The sequence below is a fragment of the Triticum urartu genome, chromosome 3 (assembly GCF_003073215.2).
Source record: "Triticum urartu cultivar G1812 chromosome 3, Tu2.1, whole genome shotgun sequence".
NCBI lineage: Eukaryota > Viridiplantae > Streptophyta > Magnoliopsida > Poales > Poaceae > Triticum > Triticum urartu.
The window spans coordinates 72,596,434-72,618,004 of NC_053024.1; the positions used below are offsets into that span (position 1 = coordinate 72,596,434).

The 21,571-nt window shown below is 44.3% G+C and overlaps 1 pseudogene; it reads left to right on the forward strand.

Annotated features, from left to right (window-relative positions):
• The first annotated feature begins 18,231 nt into the window (after nucleotides 1–18,231).
• On the forward strand, nucleotides 18,232–18,737 carry LOC125548864 (annotated as a pseudogene).
• Nucleotides 18,738–21,571: the final 2,834 nt, after the last annotated feature.

Here is a 21,571-nt window from a genome sequence, read left to right on the forward strand (position 1 = left end):
ATATAAGGGAAACCGAATACGCACAAGACAGTAACACTCACCTGAAGTTGTAAGGAAAGAGTATTATATCTTTGTTTTGATTTATTACGAACGATCGTAGCAAGCTGGCCTCGGTAGCTGCGGCATGAAGTTTAACCTGAGTTGCATCTATGAGATATGTGTTAATGAACCCAATATCACCGACTTGTCTTTTCATCAATTCGGCAATCTTCAATCTGCATAATATAGTGAGGATGATTATAAATACATGCAATGAAAGAGCTAAGCTATATAGAGAAACTTAATGACAGAAGTAGTACTACTTACAGACAGTAGCAGGCGACCGTTGTTTTATCGAGGGCCAATTGATTGAAAAACTGATAGAACTCCTCAAATGGAACAGGCAACAGATCAATTCCAACGAGGTCATGCTCCTTTTTAACTTTCACATACAAAGTACTCCTCCCCCCAGAGTCTCTGCAGATTTTCAAGTACCAATCATGCAATCTTCGCATCATCGTTGATAGAGATCTTTCATCTTTGACGAGATGCTTCCCGTACTCGTATCTTTGTATCTGCACCTCCATGGGTTCATAATGTACTTCGTCGGGCAGGTAATCTGCAAGATTGCTATAACCAGGAACCATCCTCAGATCATTATCGACGTTGAGGCTAGGCACCTTGAGCGGGGGGCACGATTGCTTCGCTTGTTCGCCGAGCTAGGCAATTTGTTTCCCAGCTCGTCGTTCTTTCAGCCTTTGATCACTGACAGTACTTCCTGACCGCTCCACTTCGGCAAATTCCTTTCCAATAATGCGGTCATAGTTTCCTTTCGGCGGATCAGACTTCGGTGGTTTTGTCAGGGCAGCCAGAGTGCGCTTCACTTTCACCCGATCTACCTTCTCCTCCGGAGGTGGATGTTTCTTTGCTTTCACCCCTTCAAAGAATTTCTTCACTTCTTCTTGCGCGATCTCGGCGTTCTCCTCCTGGGTCCTCTCGTATGGTAACTTCTCTGGAGTCTTCAGAGAAGGACCGAATCTGTATGTCCTCCCTCCTCTGGTTGTACTGCTAGACGCCGACCGAGCAGACGTAGCGGTTGTCTTCTTTACTTGCTTAAGAGGCGGAGGAGAAGGACTACGACGCGCCGGAGCAGCTGGAGCGGCGGCAGGTCTCTTCCGCCCTTGCTGACGAGGCGGAGAAGGAGGAGGCTGGCTGCTCGGGCGCGTCGGCGCAGGCGGAGAAGGAGGCGGAGTGCCGCCACGCGTCAGAGAAGGAGCCGGCCGAGGGCCCTGATCGTCACTCGCCGGAGGAGGAGGCGGTGGAGGCGGAGTGCCCTGACTCGCCGGAGGAGGAGGAGGAGGCGATGGCGTCCAGTTCGGAAGGTTGATGAGCTCCTTCCGCCATATGCATGGAGTCTTCAGAGCAGACCCCAGCCGAGTCTCCCCTTCACCGGTAGGGTGGTCAAGCTGGAGGTCCTCAAATCCCTCCGTTATCTCATCCACCATCACCCTAGCATATCCTTCTGGAATCGGCCGGCAGTGAAAAGTTGCGCCGGGTTTAGTAGGAAAAACAGAGCCAACAGCCGCCTTGACCTTCAAATTCATCCATTGCGTCATAAGGTGGCAATTTTGAGACTCTGTTATAGCATCCATGGGATAGCTGGCAGGAGCCGTCAAGGCATGCTCCGGCTGAAGCAGCTCGGTGGAAGCCACGCTGCTTCTGCGCTGAGATGGCGGGGTAGCTTCGGGGGAGGCTTCGGCAGTACGTTTGCTGCGATTTGCTTCTCGTTCCTCTATCGCGTCTACCCTTGCTTTCAGCGCCTGCATTTGGGTCTGCTGCACTTTTTTCCTCCTCTCATGGGATTTGTAACCGCCTGCGTTTGGAAACCCAACCTTCCACGGAATGGAGCCTGGCGTGCCTCGTGTCCGTCCAGGGTGCTCAGGATTCCCGAGGGCCATTGTGAGCTCGTCGTTCTCTCTGTCTGGAAAGAACGTCCCTTCCTGCACTGCTTCGATATACTGCTTAAGTTTACTGACTGGTATGTCCATTTGATTGTTCGTCCAAATGCACTTCCCTGTTACAGGGTCCAGTGTTCCGCCAGCCCCGAAGAACCAAGTCCGGCAACGGTCTGGCCAGTTAGGTTCGATCCCTTTATGAACCAGATCATTCTCAGTCTTGGACCACTTAGGCCGGGCTACGAGGTAGCCACCTGACCCCGTGCGATGGTGAAGCTTCTTCTTCGCAGCATTTTGCTTGTTTGTCGCCGACATCTTCTTACTCTTTTCCGATGTCTTGTGGGCCACAAATGCGGGCCAGTGATCTCTGATCTTCTCATATCTGCCCTTGAATTCTGGTGTCTCGTTATTTTCGACAAACTTATTCAGCTCTTTCTTCCACCTCCTGAATAGTTCTGCCATCCTCTTCAGAGCAAAAGACTTGATTAATTTCTCTTTAACTGGGTTCTATGGATTATCCTCAGGGGGTAGGGTGAAATTTGACTTCAGCTCAGTCCAAAGATCATTTTTCTGCATATCATTGACATAAGACACCTCAGGGTCTTCTGTAGCCGGCTTAAACCATTGCTGGATGCTTATCGGGATCTTGTCCCTAACCAGAACCCCGCACTGAGCAACAAATGCGCTCTTTGTCCGGAGGGGTTCAATAGGTTGGCCGTCGGGTGCGATTGCTATGATCTCAAACTTTTCATCCGAGCTCAACTTTTTCTTCGGGCCTCGTCTCTTTACCGAAGTTGTGCTCGATCCGGAGGGCTAGAAAAAAGAGCAAAGACTTAATTAATATGTGTTCATACCAAAACAATGAATGCATCAATCAGCTAGTCAGCATAGGCTTAACTAATATATATACCTGGCCGGATTCGGTTCGGTCACCGGAGCCGTCATCACGGTCTCCTTCTTGCACCGGCATTGGGTCACCGGAGCCGTCCTCATGTTCTTCTTCTTGCACCGGCATTAGGTCACCGTAGCCAGCTTGTTCACCCTCTCCTTCCAGACCATCGGTTTCGTTGAGAAACAACGAGATGGCATCACTTCCTTCTGCGATTATGTCCCTCAACAACGCTTCTTTTGTTGCTTCATCTAGGGCGGTGTCCATAGTTTCTACAAATATTTACAACATGGCAATTATTATTCAAACATGACAGATGGATATATTAGTGCCAAACGTAGAACTAGCTACCTAATCATAGTAAGCTATCGGGAGGGGGTATATATCGACAACGACGACACTACATCTATGTCCCTCGACGACCCTCGTTCCCAATAAAAAAAAGAGGAAGAAGAAGAAAAAAAAGAGGAGAAGAAAGAATAGAGGAGAAGATCTCCTCTATTCTTTCTTCTCCTCTTTTTTTTCTTCTTCCTCTTCTTTTTTTATCCTCTTCTTCCTCTCCCCTCTCGGCGACCCTAGACCCCCTCTCGACCCTCGACCCCTAGGCGACCGTCGACCCCTCTCTTTTTTTTCTTCCTCTTCTATTTTATCCTCTTCTTCCTCTACCGCTCGGCGACCCTCGACGACCCTCGTTCCCGATAAAAAAAGAGGAAGAAGAAGAAAAAAAGAGGAGAAGAAAGAATGGAGGAGAAGATCTCCTCTATTCTTTCTTCTCCTCTTTTTTCTTTTCTTATTCCTCTTCTTTTTTTATCCTCTTCCTCCTCTCATGTTCGACGACCCTCGACCTCTCGGCGACCCTAGACCCCCTCTCGACCCCCTCTTCTTCTCCCACTTCTAATTCATTTGTTCATATGAATATGCAAACATTTTCATATTTACAATAATTAATATCACCAAAAAAATCTATGAACAGAAAAAAAATCCTATTTTTTCTAAAAAACTATCTTATGCATATATACATGAACATAGATATATACACAGAGAACATATATATACATATATATAAAAAACAAGCATATATATATATATGAAAAAAAGCATATATATGAAAAAAATGCTAGCTAGGGCGCCGGCCAGACCAGAGGAGGACCGCGGAGTCGGCGGCGAGAATGGCGACGGGGCAGTGGGAGCGCGCTTGGGGTAGGAGATGCGGGCGACGGCGACGGCGGGCCGGGGCGGCGGGCGTCGGGCAAGGGGCCGGCGCGGGTGACGGCGAGGGCGGGACGGGGCGGTGCGCGTCGGGGCAGGACGAGGGCGACGGCGACGGGGGCGGGCCGGGGCGGCGCGCGTCGCGGGCGACGGCGACGAAGGGCGCGGGCGACGGCGACGATGGGGGCGGGCGAAGTCGGGGCAGCCTGGCGGCGTCAGGGGCGGCAACTGCAAGATGAGAATGAAAAATTCCAAAGTGTGGCCTTATATAGAAGAGGCTTTAGTCTCGGTTCGTGGCAGCAACCGGGACTAAAGGTGGGAATTAGTCCCGGTTGGTGCCACGAACCGAGACCAATGGCCTCTTTTCGGCAGCCCAAAGGGCGGGAAGTGAAGCCCATTGGTCCCAGTTGGTGGCACCAACCGGGACTAAAGGGGCGCAATGGTCACGGCTGGTGCCACCAACCGGGACCAATGCCACCTTTAGTCCCGGTTGGTGCCACCAACCGGGACCAATACCCTTTTGCTGCCCCGCGCCCAGAAGTTTAGTCCCACATCGCTAGTTGACAGCGCCCAACACCAGTTTATAAGCTCTGCTGCCTCCTCCCTCTCGAACTCCTCTGAACTGCAGGCCTATGGGCGCGCGCTTGGGATAGGAGACGCGGGCGACGGCGACGGCGGGCCGGGGCGGCGGGCGTCGGGAAAGGGGCCGGCGCGGGCGACGGCGAGGGCGGGACGGGGCGGTGCGCGTCGGGGCAGGGACGAGGGCGACGGTGACGGGGGCGGGCCGGGGCGGCGCGCGTCGCGGGCGACGGCGACGATGGGCGCGGGCGACGGCGACGATGGGGGCGGGCGGCGTCGGGGCAGCCTGGCGGCGTCAGGGACAGCAACTGCAAGATGAGAATGAAAAATTCCAAAGTGTGGCCTTATATAGAAGAGGCTTTAGTCTCGGTTCGTGGCAGCAACCGGGACTAAAGGTGGGCATTAGTCCCGGTTGGTGCCACGAACCGAGACCAATGGCCTCTTTTCGGCAGCCCAAAGGGCGGGAAGAGAAGCCCATTGGTCTCGGTTGGTGGCACCAACCGGGACTAAAGGGGCGCAATGGTCACGGCTGGTGCCACCAACCGGGACCAATGCCACCTTTAGTCCCAGTTGGTGCCACCAACCGGGACCAATACCCTTGTGCTGCCCCGCGCCCAGAAGTTTAGTCCCACGTCGCTAGTTGACAGCGCCCAACACCAGTTTATAAGCTCTGCTGCCTCCTCCCTCTCGAACTCCTCTGAACTGCAGGCCTATGGGCCTAATTTGACACTGCTTTGCCTGTGGGCCTATTGGGCCTTCTGCGGGCCTGAATCCTGGCCCATGTAGGGTTTCTAGTCGTATTCAGGCCGTGGAGGCCCAGTAGGTGGCATTTTTTTGGTTTTTTCTTTTTTATTTCTACATTCTTTTGGTTTTTTATTTTTTTTATTTCTACTTAAAACTAAATACTTACAGTTTTTTAGTGATTTCTTTTTGCTTTTAGGTCACAAAAATTATAAACTTTCTGTTAGTGCCATTAGTTTTAAATTTTAAATAGTTTAAATTTGAATTTTTTAAAAAAATTGTGAATCACTAGTTTATGAATAACTTTACTATAAAATTAGAATTTTTTTTCTTCTTTGCTATTTATTTTTTATTTATACTTACAATTAAATACTTATAGTTTGATTTTAGGTCACACAAATTATATTCTTTTTGCTATTGAAGAATATTATAGTTTTATTTTAGTTGATCATAACATAATATTTAATTGATTGTTTTTATTTTCATAAAAGTTTTGTAGTTCATTCTGTTTGCTATTAATTCATTCTTTGAGCTAAATGACTCTGAAATTGGAAAGCATTTCAAAATGAACTCTGAAAAGGTTGAAAGTTGGCATGGTATCATCATTTCACCCACATAGCATGTTCCAAAAAGTAGAGAGGGTTACGACAAAAACTTGATGCACTTCGTGTACAAAATGGACAATCACTTTCGAAGTATCAAAGTTTCGAACCATAAGACATGAAAGCATTTCAAATGAACTCTGAAAAAGTTGAAAGTTGGGATGGTATCATAATTTCACCCACATAGCATTTGCTTATTGCGGGAGAAAGTCTTCACTTTTTCTTCGCTTGTGTCATTTGCTTATTGCGCCGTAACCATGGATAATCTTCATTGTTTATCAGGATGCTTGGGTCAGGCTTGACATTGAAGGGAGGAATTTCATGAAACTTTTCATAATCTTCAGACATGTCTGTCTTGCCATCCACTCCCAGGATGTCCCTTTTTCCTGAAAGAACTATGTGGCACTTTGGCTCATCGTATGATGTATTCGCTTCCTTATCTTTTCTTTTTCTCGGTTTGGTAGACATGTCCTTCACATAGATAACCTGTGCCACATCATTGGCTAGGACGAATGGTTCGTCAGTGTACCCAAGATTTTTCAGATCCACTGTTGTCATTCCGTACTGTGGGTCTACCTGTACCCCGCTGCCTAACAGATTGACCCATTTGCACTTAAACAAAGGGACCTTAAAATCAGGTCCGTAGTCAAGTTCCCATATGTCCACTATGTAACCATAATATGTGTCCTTTCCGCTCTCGGTTGCTGCATCAAAGCGGACACCGCTGTTTTGGTTGGTGCTCTTTTGATCTTGGGCGATCGTGTAAAATGTATTCCCATTTATCTCGTATCCTTTGTAAGTCAATACAGTCAAAGATGGTCCCCTGGACAACAAGTACAACTCATCACAAACAGTGTTTTCACCTCTGAGACGTGTTTCGAACCAACTGCTGAAAGTCTTGATGTGTTCACATGTAATCCAGTCGTCGCACTGCTCCGGGTGTTTGGAGCGCAGACTGTTCTTGTGTTCATCGACATACGGGGTCACCAAGGTAAAGTTCTGTAGAACTGTGTAGTGTGCTTGAGACCAAGAATATCCGTCCCTGCATATTACTGAGTCTCTTCCCAGAGTGCCTTTTCCAGTCAGTCTCCCCTCATACCGCGATTTAGGGAGACCTATCTTGTTAAGGCCAGGAATGAAGTCAACACAAAACCCGATAACATCCTCTGTTTGATGGCCCATGGAGATGCTTGCTTCTGGCCTAGCACGGTTACGGACATATTTCTTTAGGACTCCCATGAACCTCTCAAAGGGGAACATATTGTGTAGAAATACGGGCCCCAGGATGACAATCTCGTCGACTAGATGAACTAGGATGTGCGTCATGATATTGAAGAAGGATGGTGGGAACACCAGCTCGAAACTGACAAGACATTGCGCCACATCACTCCTTAGCCTTGGTACGATTTCTGGATCGATCACCTTCTGAGAGATTGCATTGAGGAATGCACATAGCTTCACAATGGCTAATCGAATGTTTTCCGGTAGAAGCCCCCTCAATGCAACCGGAAGCAGTTGTGTCATAATCACGTGGCAGTCATGAGACTTTAGGTTCTGAAACTTTTTCTCTGGCATATTTATTATTCCCTTTATATTCGACGAGAAGCCAGTCGTGACCTTCATACTGAGCAGGCATTCAAAGAAGATTTCTTTCTCTTCTTTCGTAAGAGCGTAGCTGGCAGGACCTTTATAATGCTTCGGAGGCATGCCGTCTTTTTCGTGCAAACGTTGCAGGTCCTCTCGTGCCTCAGGTGTATCTTTTGTCTTCCCATACACGCCCAAGAAGCCTAGCAGGTTCACACAAAGGTTCTTCGTCACGTGCATCACGTCGATTGAGGAGCGGACCTCTAGGTCTTTCCAGTAGGGTAGGTCCCAAAATATAGATTTCTTCTTCCACACGGGTGCGTGTCCCTCAGCGTCATTCGGAACAGCTAGTCCACCGGGACCCTTTCCAAAGATTACGTAGTGTAAATCATTGACCATAGCAAGCACGTGATCACCGGTGCGCATGGCGGGCTTCTTCCGGTGATCTGCCTCGCCTTTGAAATGCTTGCCTTTCTTTCGACATTGATGGTTGGTCGGAAGAAATCGACGATGGCCCAGGTACACATTCTTCCTGCATTTGTCCAGGTATATACTTTCAGTGTCATTTAAACAGTGCGTGCATGCGTGGTATCCTTTGTTTGTCTGTCCTGAAAGGTTACTGAGAGCGGGCCAATCGTTGATGGTCACGAACAGCAACGCCTTAAGGTTAAATTCCTCCTGTCTGTGCTCATCCCACGCACGTACACCGTTTCCATTCCACAGCTGTAAAAGTTCTTCAACTAATGGCCTTAGGTACACACCAATTTCGTTGCCGGGTTGCTTAGGGCCTTGGATGAGAACTGGCATCATAATGAACTTCCGCTTCATGCACATCCAAGGAGGAAGGTTATACATACATAGAGTCACGGGCCAGGTGCTGTGATTGCTGCTCTGCTCCCCGAAACGATTAATGCCATCCGCGCTTAAAGCAAACCATAAATTCCTTGGGTCCTTTGCAAACTCATCCCAGTACTTTCTCTCGATTTTTCTCCACTGCGACCCGTCAGCAGGTGCTCTCAACTTCCCATCTTTCTTTCGGTTCTCACTGTGCCATCGCATCAACTTGGCATGCTCTTCGTTTCTGAACAGACGTTTCAACCGTGGTATTATAGGAGCATACCACATCACCTTCGCAGGAACCCTCTTCCTGAGGGGCTCGCCGTCAACATCACCAGGGTCATCTCGTCTGATCTTATACCGCAATGCACCGCATACCGGGCATGCGTTCAGATCCTTGTATGCACCGCGGTAGAGGATGCAGTCATTAGGGCATGCATGTATCTTCTCCACCTCCAATCCTAGAGGGCATACGACCTTCTTTGCTGCGTTTGTACTGTCGGGCAATTCGTTATCCTTTGGAAGCTTCTTCTTCAATATTTTCAGTAGCTTCTCAAATCCTTTGTCAGCCACAGCATTCTCTGCCTTCCACTGCAGCAATTCCAGTACGGTACCGAGCTTTGTGTTTCCATCTTCGCAATTGGGGTATAACCCTTTTTTGTGATCCTCTAACATGCGATCGAACTTCAGCTTCTCCTTTTGACTAATGCATTGCGTCCTTGCATCGACAATGACCCGGCGGAGATCATCATCATCGGGCACATCGTCTGGTTCCTCTTGATCTTCAGCAGCTTCACCCGTGGCAGCATCATTGGGCACATCGTCTGGTTCCTCTTGATCTTCACCAGCTCCCCCCGTTGCAGCATCACCGTATTCAGGGGGCACATAGTTGTCATCGTACTCTTCTTCTTCGCCGTCTTCCATCATAACCCCTATTTCTCCGTGCCTCGTCCAAACATTATAGTGTGGCATGAAACCCTTGTAAAGCAGGTGGGAGTGAAGGATTTTCCGGTTAGATTAAGACCTCGTATTCCCACATTCAGTGCATGGACAACACATAAAACCATTCTGCTTGTTTGCCTCAGCCGCATCGAGAAACTCATGCACGCCCTTAATGTACTCACGGTTGTGTCTGTCACCGTACATCCATTGCCGGTTCATCTGCGTGCATTATATATAATTAAGCGTCCAAATTAATAGAAGTTCATCATCACATTAAAACCAAAGTGCATACATAGTTCTCATCTAACAACATATAGCTCTCCAGAGCATCTAATTAATTAAACCATACATTGAAACTATGTAAAACATTTCAATGCGAAAACAAATGCGATCATAATCGCAACCAAGGTAACAATTGATCAAACGGCATAATGATACCAAGCCTCGGTATGAATGGCATATTTTCTAATCTTTCTAATCTTCAAGCGCATTGCATCCATCTTGATCTTGTGATCATCGACGACATCCGCAACATGCAACTCCAATATCATCTTCTCCTCCTCAATTTTTTTATTTTTTCCTTCAACAAATTGTTTTCTTCTTCAACTAAATTTAACCTCTCGATAGTAGGGTCGGTTGGCATTTCCGATTCACATACATCCTAGATAAATAAAATCTATGTCACGTTGGTCGGCATAATTTTCATAAACAAGAAATGAACCAATAGTTATGAAGATAATATACATACCAAATCCGAATCATAGACAGGACGAGGGCCGATGGGGGCGGATACCAAAACCATCGCACTATATAAGATGCAATAATAAATGTAAGAAAATGATACAAGTATCTATCTAAACATACAAGTAAGAATATTTTTCCTTTCAGAAAGAAGATAAGAACAAGAGGCTCACCACGGTGGTGTCGGTGATGAGATCAGCGCGGGTGATCGACGGCGGTGAAGACGGGGACGGGGCGTGACGGACCGCTAAATCTAGACAAATCTCGAGGAAAATGGAGCTTGGAGGTCGAGCTTCGAGAGGAGAAACTTTAAGTAGTGTGGCTCGGGCATTCCATCGAACACCTCATGTGCATAGGAGGTGAGGTAGAGCACCACAAAGCCCTCTCCCCCTCGGCCAGAAAAAACAGAGCACTGTGCTCTGCTCTTGCGCGAGGGGGTATATATAGGCACCTCATTGGTCCCGGTTGGTGGCATGAACCGGGACTAAAGGGACGCCTTTGGTCCCAGTTCAAGCCACCAAACGGGACCAATGGTGGTGGGCCAGGAGCGAGGCCCATTGGTCCCGGTTCGTCCCACCAACCGGGACCAAAAGGTCCAGACAAACCGTGACCAATGGCCCACGTGGCCCGGCCGGCCCCCTGGGCTCACGAACCGGGACCAATGCCCACATTAGTCCAGGTTCTACACTGAACCGGGACTAATGGGCTGAGCCGGCCTGGACCATAGCCCTGTTTTCTACTAGTGAAGGGGCAATGTTACTATCCTTTTACCACACTTGTGCTTCAAAGTAGCACCATGTTCTTCATATAGAGAGTCTCTTGAGTTATCACTTTCATATACTAGTGGGAATTTTAATTATAGAACTTGGCTTGTATATTCCAACGATGGGCTTCCTCAAATGCCCTAGGTCTTCATGAGCAAGCAAGTTGGATGCACACCCACTTAGTTTCAGTTTGAGCTTTCATATACTTATAGCTCTAGTGCATCCGTTGCATGGCAATCCCTACTCACTCACATTGATATCTATTGATGGGCATCTCCATAGCCCGTTGATACGCCTAGTTGATGTGAGACTATCTTCTCCTTTTTTGTCTTCTCCACATAACCCCATCATCATATTCTATTCCACCTATAGTGCTATGTCCATGGCTCACGCTCATGTATTGCATGAAAGTTGAAAAGGTTTGAGAAACGTCAAAATATGAAACAATTGCTTGGCTTGTCATCGGGATTGTGCATGATGTGAATGCTTTGTGTGGTGAAGATGGAGCATAGCCAGACTATATGATTTTGTAGGGATGAGCTTTCTTTGGCTATGTTATTTCAATAAGACATAATTGCTTGGTTGGTATGCTTGAAATATTATTGTCTTTATGTCAAAGGATAGATCATTGCTTTGAATCACTTGTGTCTTAATATTCATGCCATGATTAGACATATGATCAAGATTATGCTAGGTAGCATTCCACATCAAAAATTATCTTTTTTATCATTTACCTACACAAGGACGAGCAGGAATTAAGCTTGGGGATGCTGATACGTCTCCGTCGTATCTATAATTTTTGATTGTTCCATGCCAATATTATTCAACTTTCATATACTTTTTGGCAACTTTTTATATTATTTTTGGGACTAACATATTGATCCAGTGTCCAGTGCCAGTTCCTCTTTGTTGCATGTTTTTGGTTTCGCAGAATATCCATATCAAACGGAGTCCAAACGGGATAAAAACGAACGGAGCTTATTTTTGGAAAATATGGAAAATTCAGAAGGAAAATCAACGCGAACCAGTGCCCGAGGTGGTCACGAGGCAGCCCCCCCCCCCCCCTTAGGGCACGCCCCTACCCTCGTGAGCCCACCGTAAGGCGGTTGACGCTCTTCTTTTGCCGCAAGAAAGCTAATATTCAGAAAAAAAATCACGGCAAAGGTTTCAGGCCAATCGGAGTTACGGATCTCCATATATATACGAAACGGTGAAACAGAGCCAGGGGAGAACGCAGAACCAGAGAGAGACAGATCCAATCTCGGAGGGGCTCTCGCCCCTCCCACGCCATGGGAGCCAAGGACCAGAGGGGAAACCCTTCTCCCATCTATGGAGGAGGTCAAGGAAGAAGAAGAAGAAGGGGGCCCTCTCCCCCTTGCTTCCGATGGCGCCGGAGCACTGCCGGGGCCATCATCATCACCGCCATCTTCACCAACAACTTCACCGCCATCATCAGCAACTCTGCCCCCTCTATGCAGCAGTGTAACCTCTCTCTTACCCGCTGTAATCTCTACTTAAACATGGTGCTCAACGCTATATATTATTTCCCAATGATGTATGGCTATCCTATGATGTTTGAGTAGATCTGTTTTGTCCTAATGGCTATTTGATGATCGTGATTGGTTTGAGTTGTATGTTTTATTATTGGTGTTGTCCTATGGTGCTCTCCGTGTCGCGCAAGCATGAGGGATTCCCGTTGTAGGGTTTGCAATATGCTTATGATTTGCTTATGGTGGGTGGCGTGAGTGACAGAAGCACAGACCCGAGTAAGTAGGTTGTTTGCGTATGGGATAAAGGGGACTTGATGCTTTAATGCTATGGCTGGGTTTTACCTTAATGAATCTTTAGTAGTTGCAGATGCTTGCTAGAGTTCCAATCATAAGTGCATATGATCCAAGTAGAGAAAGTATGTTAGCTTATGCCTCTCCCTCAAATAAAATTGCAACAATGATTACCGGTCTAGTTATCGATTGCCTAGGTACAAATAACTTTCTTGTTGACAAAAGCTCTCTACTAAAACTAATTTAGTTGTGTCTTTATCTAAACAGCCCCTAGCTTTTATTTTCGTGTTCTTTACTTTCTTGCAAGCTTACCCAAAAACACCTACACAGTACTTCTAGTTTCATACTTGTTCTAGGTAAAGCGAACGCAAGCGTGCGTAGAGTTGTATCGATGGTCGATAGAACTTTAGGGAATATTTGTTCTACCTTTAGCTCCTTGTTGGGTTCGACACTCTTACTTATCGAAAACTATTGTGATCCCCTATACTTGTGGGTTATCAAGACCTTTTTCTGGCGCCGTTGCTGGGGAGCAATAGCATGGGGTGAATATTCTCATGTGTGCTTGTTTGCTTTATCACTAAGTAATTTTTAAAGTTGTTCTCTATCTTTAGTTATGGATATGGAATGCAAAATACAAAAATTAGATGTACTCGCTACTCATTGGAGATGGGTAACTTCCTAAACCCTCGATTCTCATTAATGTGAAAGATATTAAGTACTACTTTGATAATCCTAAGAAAACCCCATTCAACTTTATAATTGGGAGACACGTTGGATCAACGTGAATACTTTAAGGGATTATCGCTTTGACACAAAAAAGGGAAACTATTATGGAACCAATTTATTATGTTGCGGTTGGTATGCTTGGCAACTATGCTTGAAGATATGATATTACTTGTTGCTCTAGAGGATGAAGGCTCCACACCTTCCCTTTTCATGCAAATTTAATGTTATTGAAACCTTAGCTTCTTCTTATGCCTAATGGTATATATGATTACTATGAATAGAAGAATTTGTTGCTTCTAAGGATGCTTATGAAATTGAATCTTAGTTTGAAAAGTATGAAGCTTTAGATGATGATGTTTATAGGCCTGAAAATCTTGCTATACTTAGATATTTCTATGAAAATTATGAATACAATTACTATATTAATGCATTTATTGAGAAAGTCTCCGCTGTCCAAGAAGAGACTAATATTTTGCAGGAAGCTATGGAAGAAGAAATTGATGAAACTATGAGCTCATTGGAGGAAAAAGATGATGCGGAGAGCGAAGAACAAAAGGAGGAAGAGCGGATTGATCACCCGTGCCCACCTTCTAATGAGAGTAACTCTTCAACTCATACATTGTTTAATTTCCCTTCGTTCTTACCAAATGATGATTGCTATGATGATTGTTATGATCCCATTGATTCTCTTGACATATCCCTTTTTGATGATTCTTGCTATGCTTGTGGCCAAGATGCCAATATGAATTATGCTTATGGAGATGAACTTGCTATAGTTCCTTTTGTTAAACATGAAATTGTTTCTATTGCACCGACGGAGGAAACAGACTTCTCTTGGACCTCCTACGGTCAAAATGGAGTCCTGTTGATTGGGACGGGTGTGGCATACCGCAAAACGGAGGAAACAGACTTGTGTTGGAGTGCTACGGTCGAAACGAGGGTCCTGTTCATCGGGAGGGGTGTGGCGTACCGCAAAACGGGACTCCACGGGATACTGTTCATCTCCACCGTTGACCTCCTCCAGCCTCCATGGGATACTGTTCATCCACCGTCGACCTCCTCCAGCCTCCACCTGCGACTGTTCTTCCACGGGCTCCTGTTCATCCAGCCTCCACCACATGCTCCTCCACCGGCTACTGTTCAACCAGCCCTCTCCACGGGGTCTTGTGCAACCACCCCTCCATGAGCTACTATTCATCCATCCCTCCACCGGCTACTTTTCAACCAGCCCTCCACGGGGTCGTCCTGTTCATCCAGCCTTCCGCGGGGTCCTGTTCATCCACCCCAACTGGCTCGATCGGGGTCCTGTTCATCCAACGGCGACACCACGGGGTCATGTTCATCCACCCCACCGGGAACTGTTCATCCAAACCCCCCCAACAACGCTCACTGTTCATCCAGAGGTAGCATCGATCGGCTTCAGTTAGCAGCAGTAGCGAAGGAATTACTCGTGTTCAATTAACAGCAAGGGATCGATCGCTCGGGTTCAGTAACGTAGCTATTGCAATCGCTCGGGTTGAATTAGAGTCGAACGCCTCGCTTGGGTTCAGTTAGAGCGCAACGCCTCGCACACACGCGCGTATGTATGATAGAAACGCGCATCGCTCGGCCCCCGACCACCCACCGTAACCGGGAACTCTCCTGATATTTTCCTCGCCCTCACTTCTACCACGGTTTTCTCCATCATGGACAGCCCAAAGAATGTCATGCAGCTGCGTCTCCGGCCCGCCCAGGACGAAAAGCACATTTTCTATCATGATTTTTTGTCATAGAAGTAGTACCCCACCACATCTATGATGATACCGGGTTTTGTCAAAATTATCGTCATAGAAGTGTCATAAGCATGACAAAAAGTTTTTTCGTTTGGCCCAAAATGTCACGGATGTGTCTTTTTTTTGTAGTGTGAGCCTAAGTTTTTGCTTCTTCACATGAGTTGTGCTATGGTTGGAATGTCATTTTGTTTTGTTTTGCTTGCTATTTTAGTAAAATACTTAGATCTGAAACTTTTAAATAAGAGAGAGTCCTCAAATAGCTACCCATTTACATAACTACTCGCTTGATATTCACTTATATCTTTTTGGAGTAGCTTGTCATTTACTCTTGTGCTTCACTTATATCCTATGAGTAAATTGTTGAATGAATTGAATACCATGAAGTTGAAATTATATCATGTCTAGTGGTAGCTTCACATTGGATTTAGAAAGTGAAATCTTTTGAAGGTTGACAATCACAATATTTGTCATACAAGCAATTCATGAATAATTATTATAAGGAAGAGAACTTTCACATGCAAATACACTATCTTGAAAATCTTTTGTGATTGTGAGCCCCCATCAAAATATTATATGCCAAAATTGTTGACGTTGGACAAGGAAGACAATGTAATGGTTTATCATTGTAAATATTCACATAGAAGTTATATTGTCATAGATCCTTCAACATGTGGTGCTTGCCCCCATTCTTGCTAGCCAAAATTTCTGCAGCAAGTAGAGATACTACTTGTGCATCCAAAAACCCTTAAACCAAAATCTTATTTTCAAGTGTCCACCATACCTACCTAATGATTGAGCAAGTTCTTCAAGTAAGTTTTCATTGGTGCAATAAGGCAATAAAAATTTCTTCTAAAAGTGTTAGATCATTTAGTGTAAGAGAAAATTGAGCGTTGTACGAACTTGTGATGGCAAAGAATAAAAGTGAGAGACTGCATAATAAAGGTTGCTATCATAAGGGGTAATATAACATCACGTTCTTTTGCACTAGGGGGTTGAGCATACAAACAAATAAGTGCATGGCAACCTCTGCTTCCCTCTATGAAGGGCCTATCTTTTACTTCTATGTATTTACTTTCATGCAAGAGTCAAAATTTTCTCTCTATTCCTTTTTATTTTTGTCTTTTGGCAAGTATCATGTGGTGAGGAAAGATCTAGGCCCATATATCCAGTTGGATGTGGGTAGGATGATTTATTATTGTTGAAATCACCCTTGAGGTGAATATGTTGGGAGGTGAAATTATAGGCCCCTATCTTTCTATGTGTCTGGTTGAAACGTTTTTCTCATGTGTATGCGGTGAGTGTTAGCAATCACAGAAGGCTATATGATGGTTGAGTATGTGGAGCTCTTACTTAGACTCTGTTGAATAAGTTGAATTGCAATTGTTTGGTGAATAAGAATATAGGTTGTTGAGTTTCTAGAGAATTCATTGTTTGAACCTTAACATGTGAATTGGTTGCTACTTTAACATGAAAAGTTTTATGATAAAGAATTTCTGTTATGAAGATTTTATATTGATATTTATTGCATTATGGGTTGTGATACGTCTCCAATGTATCTATAATTTATGAAGTATTCATGCCATGTTTACAACAATTTTATATGGTTTTGGTATGATTTGCATGGAACTAACCCGAACTGATGCTGTTTTCAGTAGAACTACCGTGGTGTTATTTTTTGTGTAGAAATGAAAGATCTCCAAATGAGCTGAAACTTTTTGACAATTTTTTGGAATAAAAGAGACCCCCGAAGCTTCATGGAAGGACCGGGAGGTGAAGGAGTAGGGCACAAGACACCGGGGCATGCCTAGGCCCTTGTCCGTGCCCCGGTGGGTTGTGCTCACCTTGAGGCCCATCTTCATGTGAAACTGATGCCAAAAAATCCTATCAATAGAGAAACCATCAGAAATAAACCTAGATCAGAAGTTCCGCCGCCACAGGCCTCTATAGCCACCGAAAACCAATCTAGACCCCGTTTCGGCACCCTGCCAGAGGGGGGAATCATCTCCGGTGGCCATCTTCATCATCCCGACGGCCACCATGATGGGGACGGAGTAGTCCACCCTCAGGGCTGAGGGTTTGTACCAGTAGCTATATGTTTAATCTCTCTCTCTCTCATGTTCTTGAGATGTCACGATCTTGATGTATCGCGGGCTTTGTTAATATAGTCGGATCATATGGTGTTTTCCCCTCTCTATCTTGTTGTGATGAATTGAGTTTGTCTCTTTGAGATTTCGTTGTTATCAGATTGAATACTTTTATGGATTTGAGAGCACTTGATATATGTATTGCATATGAATACTCGTGGTGACAATGGGGTATCATATTGATTCGCTTGATATGTGTTTTGGCACTCAACTCATGGATTCCCAAGGTGACATTGGGGTAATCTACGCATAAGGGTTAATGCACGTTCTTGTCTTTGTTTCTCTAGTAGAAATATTTGGGCACTCTTTGAGGTTCTTTGTGTTGGATTGAGTATTATGAATCTGAAATTATTTGGTGTTATTTTAGTACGAACTCTTGGATAGATCGATCGGAAAGAATAGCTTCAAGGTGATTTCGTACCCTACAAACGATTTCTTCTTATGTTCTCCGCTAGATAGGAACTTTGGAGTGATTCTTCATCGCACTTTGAGGGGTGGTTATATGAGCCAATTATATTAGCACTGTTGAGAGATTGCACTAGCAAAGTACGGACCCTAGGCCTCATTTTCAAGCAATGCAATACCGTTTTTGTGCCCGTTTACTATTTGCTACCTTGCTGTTTTTAATTATTCAGATTATAAAAATATATTTCTACCATCCATATTACACTTGTATCACCATCTCTTCGCCGAACTAGTGCACCTATACAAATTACCAGTGTATTTGGTGTGTTGGGGACACAAGAGACTTTTTATTATTTGGTTGCAGGGTTTTTTGAGAGAGACCATCTTCATCCTACGCCTACCACAGATTTATAAACCTTAGGTCATCCACTTGAGGGAAAATTTCTGTTGTCCAACAAAACTCTGTGCTTGGAGGCCCAACACGTGTCTACAAGAATAAAGTTGCATAGTAGACATCAGGCTGTTATTACACATTATAGTACAATACTTATGCCTTTTCTCTCTTATTTTACAAGATTTACATGAAGAGGGAGAATGCCGGCAGTTGGAATTCTGGACCGAAAAGGGGCAAATCTGAGAGACCTATTCTGCACAACTCCAAAAGTCCTGAAAATTTACAGAGAATTATTTTGGAATATATAAAAAATATTGGGAGAAGAAAATACCAGAGGGCACCCACCAGGAGGCCACAAGCCTGGGGGGTGCGCCTACCCCCTGGGCGCCTCCTAGGGCTTGTGGCCCCCCTGTCAAGTCTCCAGTGCCCATCTTCTGCTATATGGAGGGTTTTGACCTAGAAAAAAAATAAGAAGGAAGCTTTCGGGATGAAGCGTCACCGTCTCGAGGCGGAACCTGGGCAGAAGCAATCTAGGGATCCGGCGGAGCTATTTTGCCGTGGAAACTTCCCTTCGGGAGGGGGAAATCGAACCCATGGTCATCACCAATGATCCTCTCATCGAGAGGGGTCAATCTCCATCAACATCTTCACCACCACCATCTCCTCTCAAACCCTAGTTCATCTCTTGTGTCTGATCTTTGTCTCAAAACCTCAGATTGGTACCTGTGGGTTGCTAGTAGTGTTGAATACTCCTTGTAGTTGATGCTAGTTAGTTTATTCGGAGGAAGATCATATGTTCAGATCCTTAATGATATTCAATACCCCTCTGATTATGAACATGAATATGCTTTGTGAGTAGTTATGTTTGTTCCCGAGGACATGGGAGAAGTCTTGTTATAAGTAATCATGTGAATTTGGTATTCGTTTGATATTTTGAGGAGATGTATTATGTCTTTCCTCTAGTGGTGTTATGTGAACGTCGAGTACATGACACTTCACCATGATTTGGGCCTAGGGGAAGGTATTGGGAAGTAATAAGTAGGTGATAATTTGCTAGAGTGACAGAAGCTTAAACCCTAGTTTTTCGTTGCTTTGTAAGGGGCTGATTTGGATCCACATGTTTCATGCTATGGTTAGATTTATCTTAATTCTTCTTACGTAGTTGCAGATGCTTGCGAGAGGGGTTAATCATAAGTGGGAGGCTTGTACAAGTAAGGAAAGCACCCAAGCACCGGTCCACCCACATATCAAATTATCAAAGTAACGCACGCGGATGATATGAGCATGATGAAAACTAACTTGACAGTAATTCCCATGTGTCCCCGGGAGCGCTTTGCTCTATATAAGAGTTTTTCCAAGCTTTTCCTTTGCTACAAAAAGAATTGGGCCACCTTTCTGCACCTTAGTTACGCTTGTTAGTTGTTACCCGTTACGAATTTTCTTATCACACAACTATCTATTACCGATAGTTTCAATGCTTGCAGAGAATACCTTGCTGAAAACCGCTTGTCATTTCCTTCTGCTCCTCGTTGGGTTTGACACTCTTACTTATCGAAAGGACTAAGATAGATCCCCTATTCTTGTGGGTCATCAAGACTCTTTTCTGGCGCCGTTGCCGAGGAGTGAATTGCCTTTGGTAAGTGGAATTCGGTAATGAAACATTTATTTTACGTGCTGAAATTTACTATCACTATGGAAAATAATCCTTTCAGGGGCTTGTTCGGGGTATCTTCACCCGAACCAGTAGAGCAATAAGTTGCTCCTCAACCTACTGAAAATATTTATTATGAAATTTCTTCAGGTATGATAGATAAACTTCTAGATAATCCTTATGGAGGAGATGGAACCTTACATCCTGATATGCATCTAATCTATGTGGATGAAGTTTGTGGATTATTTAAGCTTGCAGGTTTGCCCAAGGATGAAGTCAAGACGAAATTCTTCCCTTTATCTTTAAAGGATAAGGCATTGACATGGTGTAGGCTATACGATGATATTAGGACTTGGAATTACAACCGATTGAAATTGGAATTTCATCAGAAGTTTTATCCAATGCATCTGGTTCATCGTGATCGGAATTATATATATAATTTTTGGCCTCGTGAAGGAGAAAGTATCGCTCAAGCTTTGGGAAGTCTTAAATCAATGTTATATTCATGCCCCAATCATGAGCTCTCAAGAGAAATTATTATTCAAAATTTCTATGCTCGTCTTTCTCATAATGATCAATCCATTCTCGATACTTCTTGTACCGGTTCTTTTATGAAGAAGACTATTGAATTCAAATGGGATTTATTGGAAATAATTAAATGCAAGTCTGAATATTGGGAGCTCGACGAAGGTAAGGAGTTAGGAATAAACCTTAAGTTTGATTGTGTTAAATATTTTATGGATACCGATGCTTTTCGTGAATTTAGCACTAAATATGGACTTGACTCTAAAATAGTAGCTTCTTTATGTGAATCATTTTCTACTCATGTTGATCTCCCTAAGGATAAGTGGTTTAAATATCATCCTCCCATCAAAGTAAAAGTAGTAGAACCTATTAAAGCTGAAGAGGAAACTATTACTTATAATGTTGATCTAGTTGTTCCTACTGCTTATATTGAGAAACCACCTTTTCCTGTTAGGATAAAAGAACATGCTAAAGCTTCAGCTGTGGTTCATAAGATTTATATTGGAACACCTACAACCCGTGAACAAATTAAAGTTGAAACTATTATTGCTATGGTTAAAGATCTCTTGGTCGATAATTTTGATTGGCATGTTATTTATTTCGGTGATGAAGCTGCTAGAATTGCTAGACCCGATAATAAAGATAAACATAGACCTATAGTTGGCATGCCTGTTGTGTCTGTTAAGATAGGAGATCATTGTTATCATGGCTTATGTGATTTTGGTGCTAGTGTGATTGCAATTCCCTTTACTTTATATCAATAAATTATGAATGATATTGCACCTACTAAGATAGAAGATGTTGATGTTACTATTAAGCTTGCTAATAGAGATACTATATCACCAATTGGGATTGTTAGAGATGTTGAAGTCTTGTGTGGGAAAGTAAAATACCCTACTGGTTCCCCACAAGATGATTTTTGTCCCATTATATTTGGTAGACCTTTCTTGAACATTGTTAATCCTAAGATAGATTTTGAGAAATAAATTGTTAGTGTATGTTTTGGGGATATGTCTCATGAGTTTAATTTCTCCAAATTTCGTAGACAACCCCATGATAAAGAATTTCCTAGTAAAGATGAAATTATTGGTCTTGCTTCTATTGCTGTGCCTCCTACTGATCCTTTAGACCAATATTTGCTAGACCATGAAAATGATATGTTTATGAATGAAAGAAGGTAATTAGATGAGATATTCTTTAAACAAATGCCTGTTTTGAAACACAAATTGCCTGTTGAAACCCTTGGAGATAATCGATCACCCAAGAGTGATCTTGTGTTTGATCTTGAACGATTACCTGGTACACTGAAATATGCTTATCTTGATGAAAAGAAGATGTATCCTGTTATTAT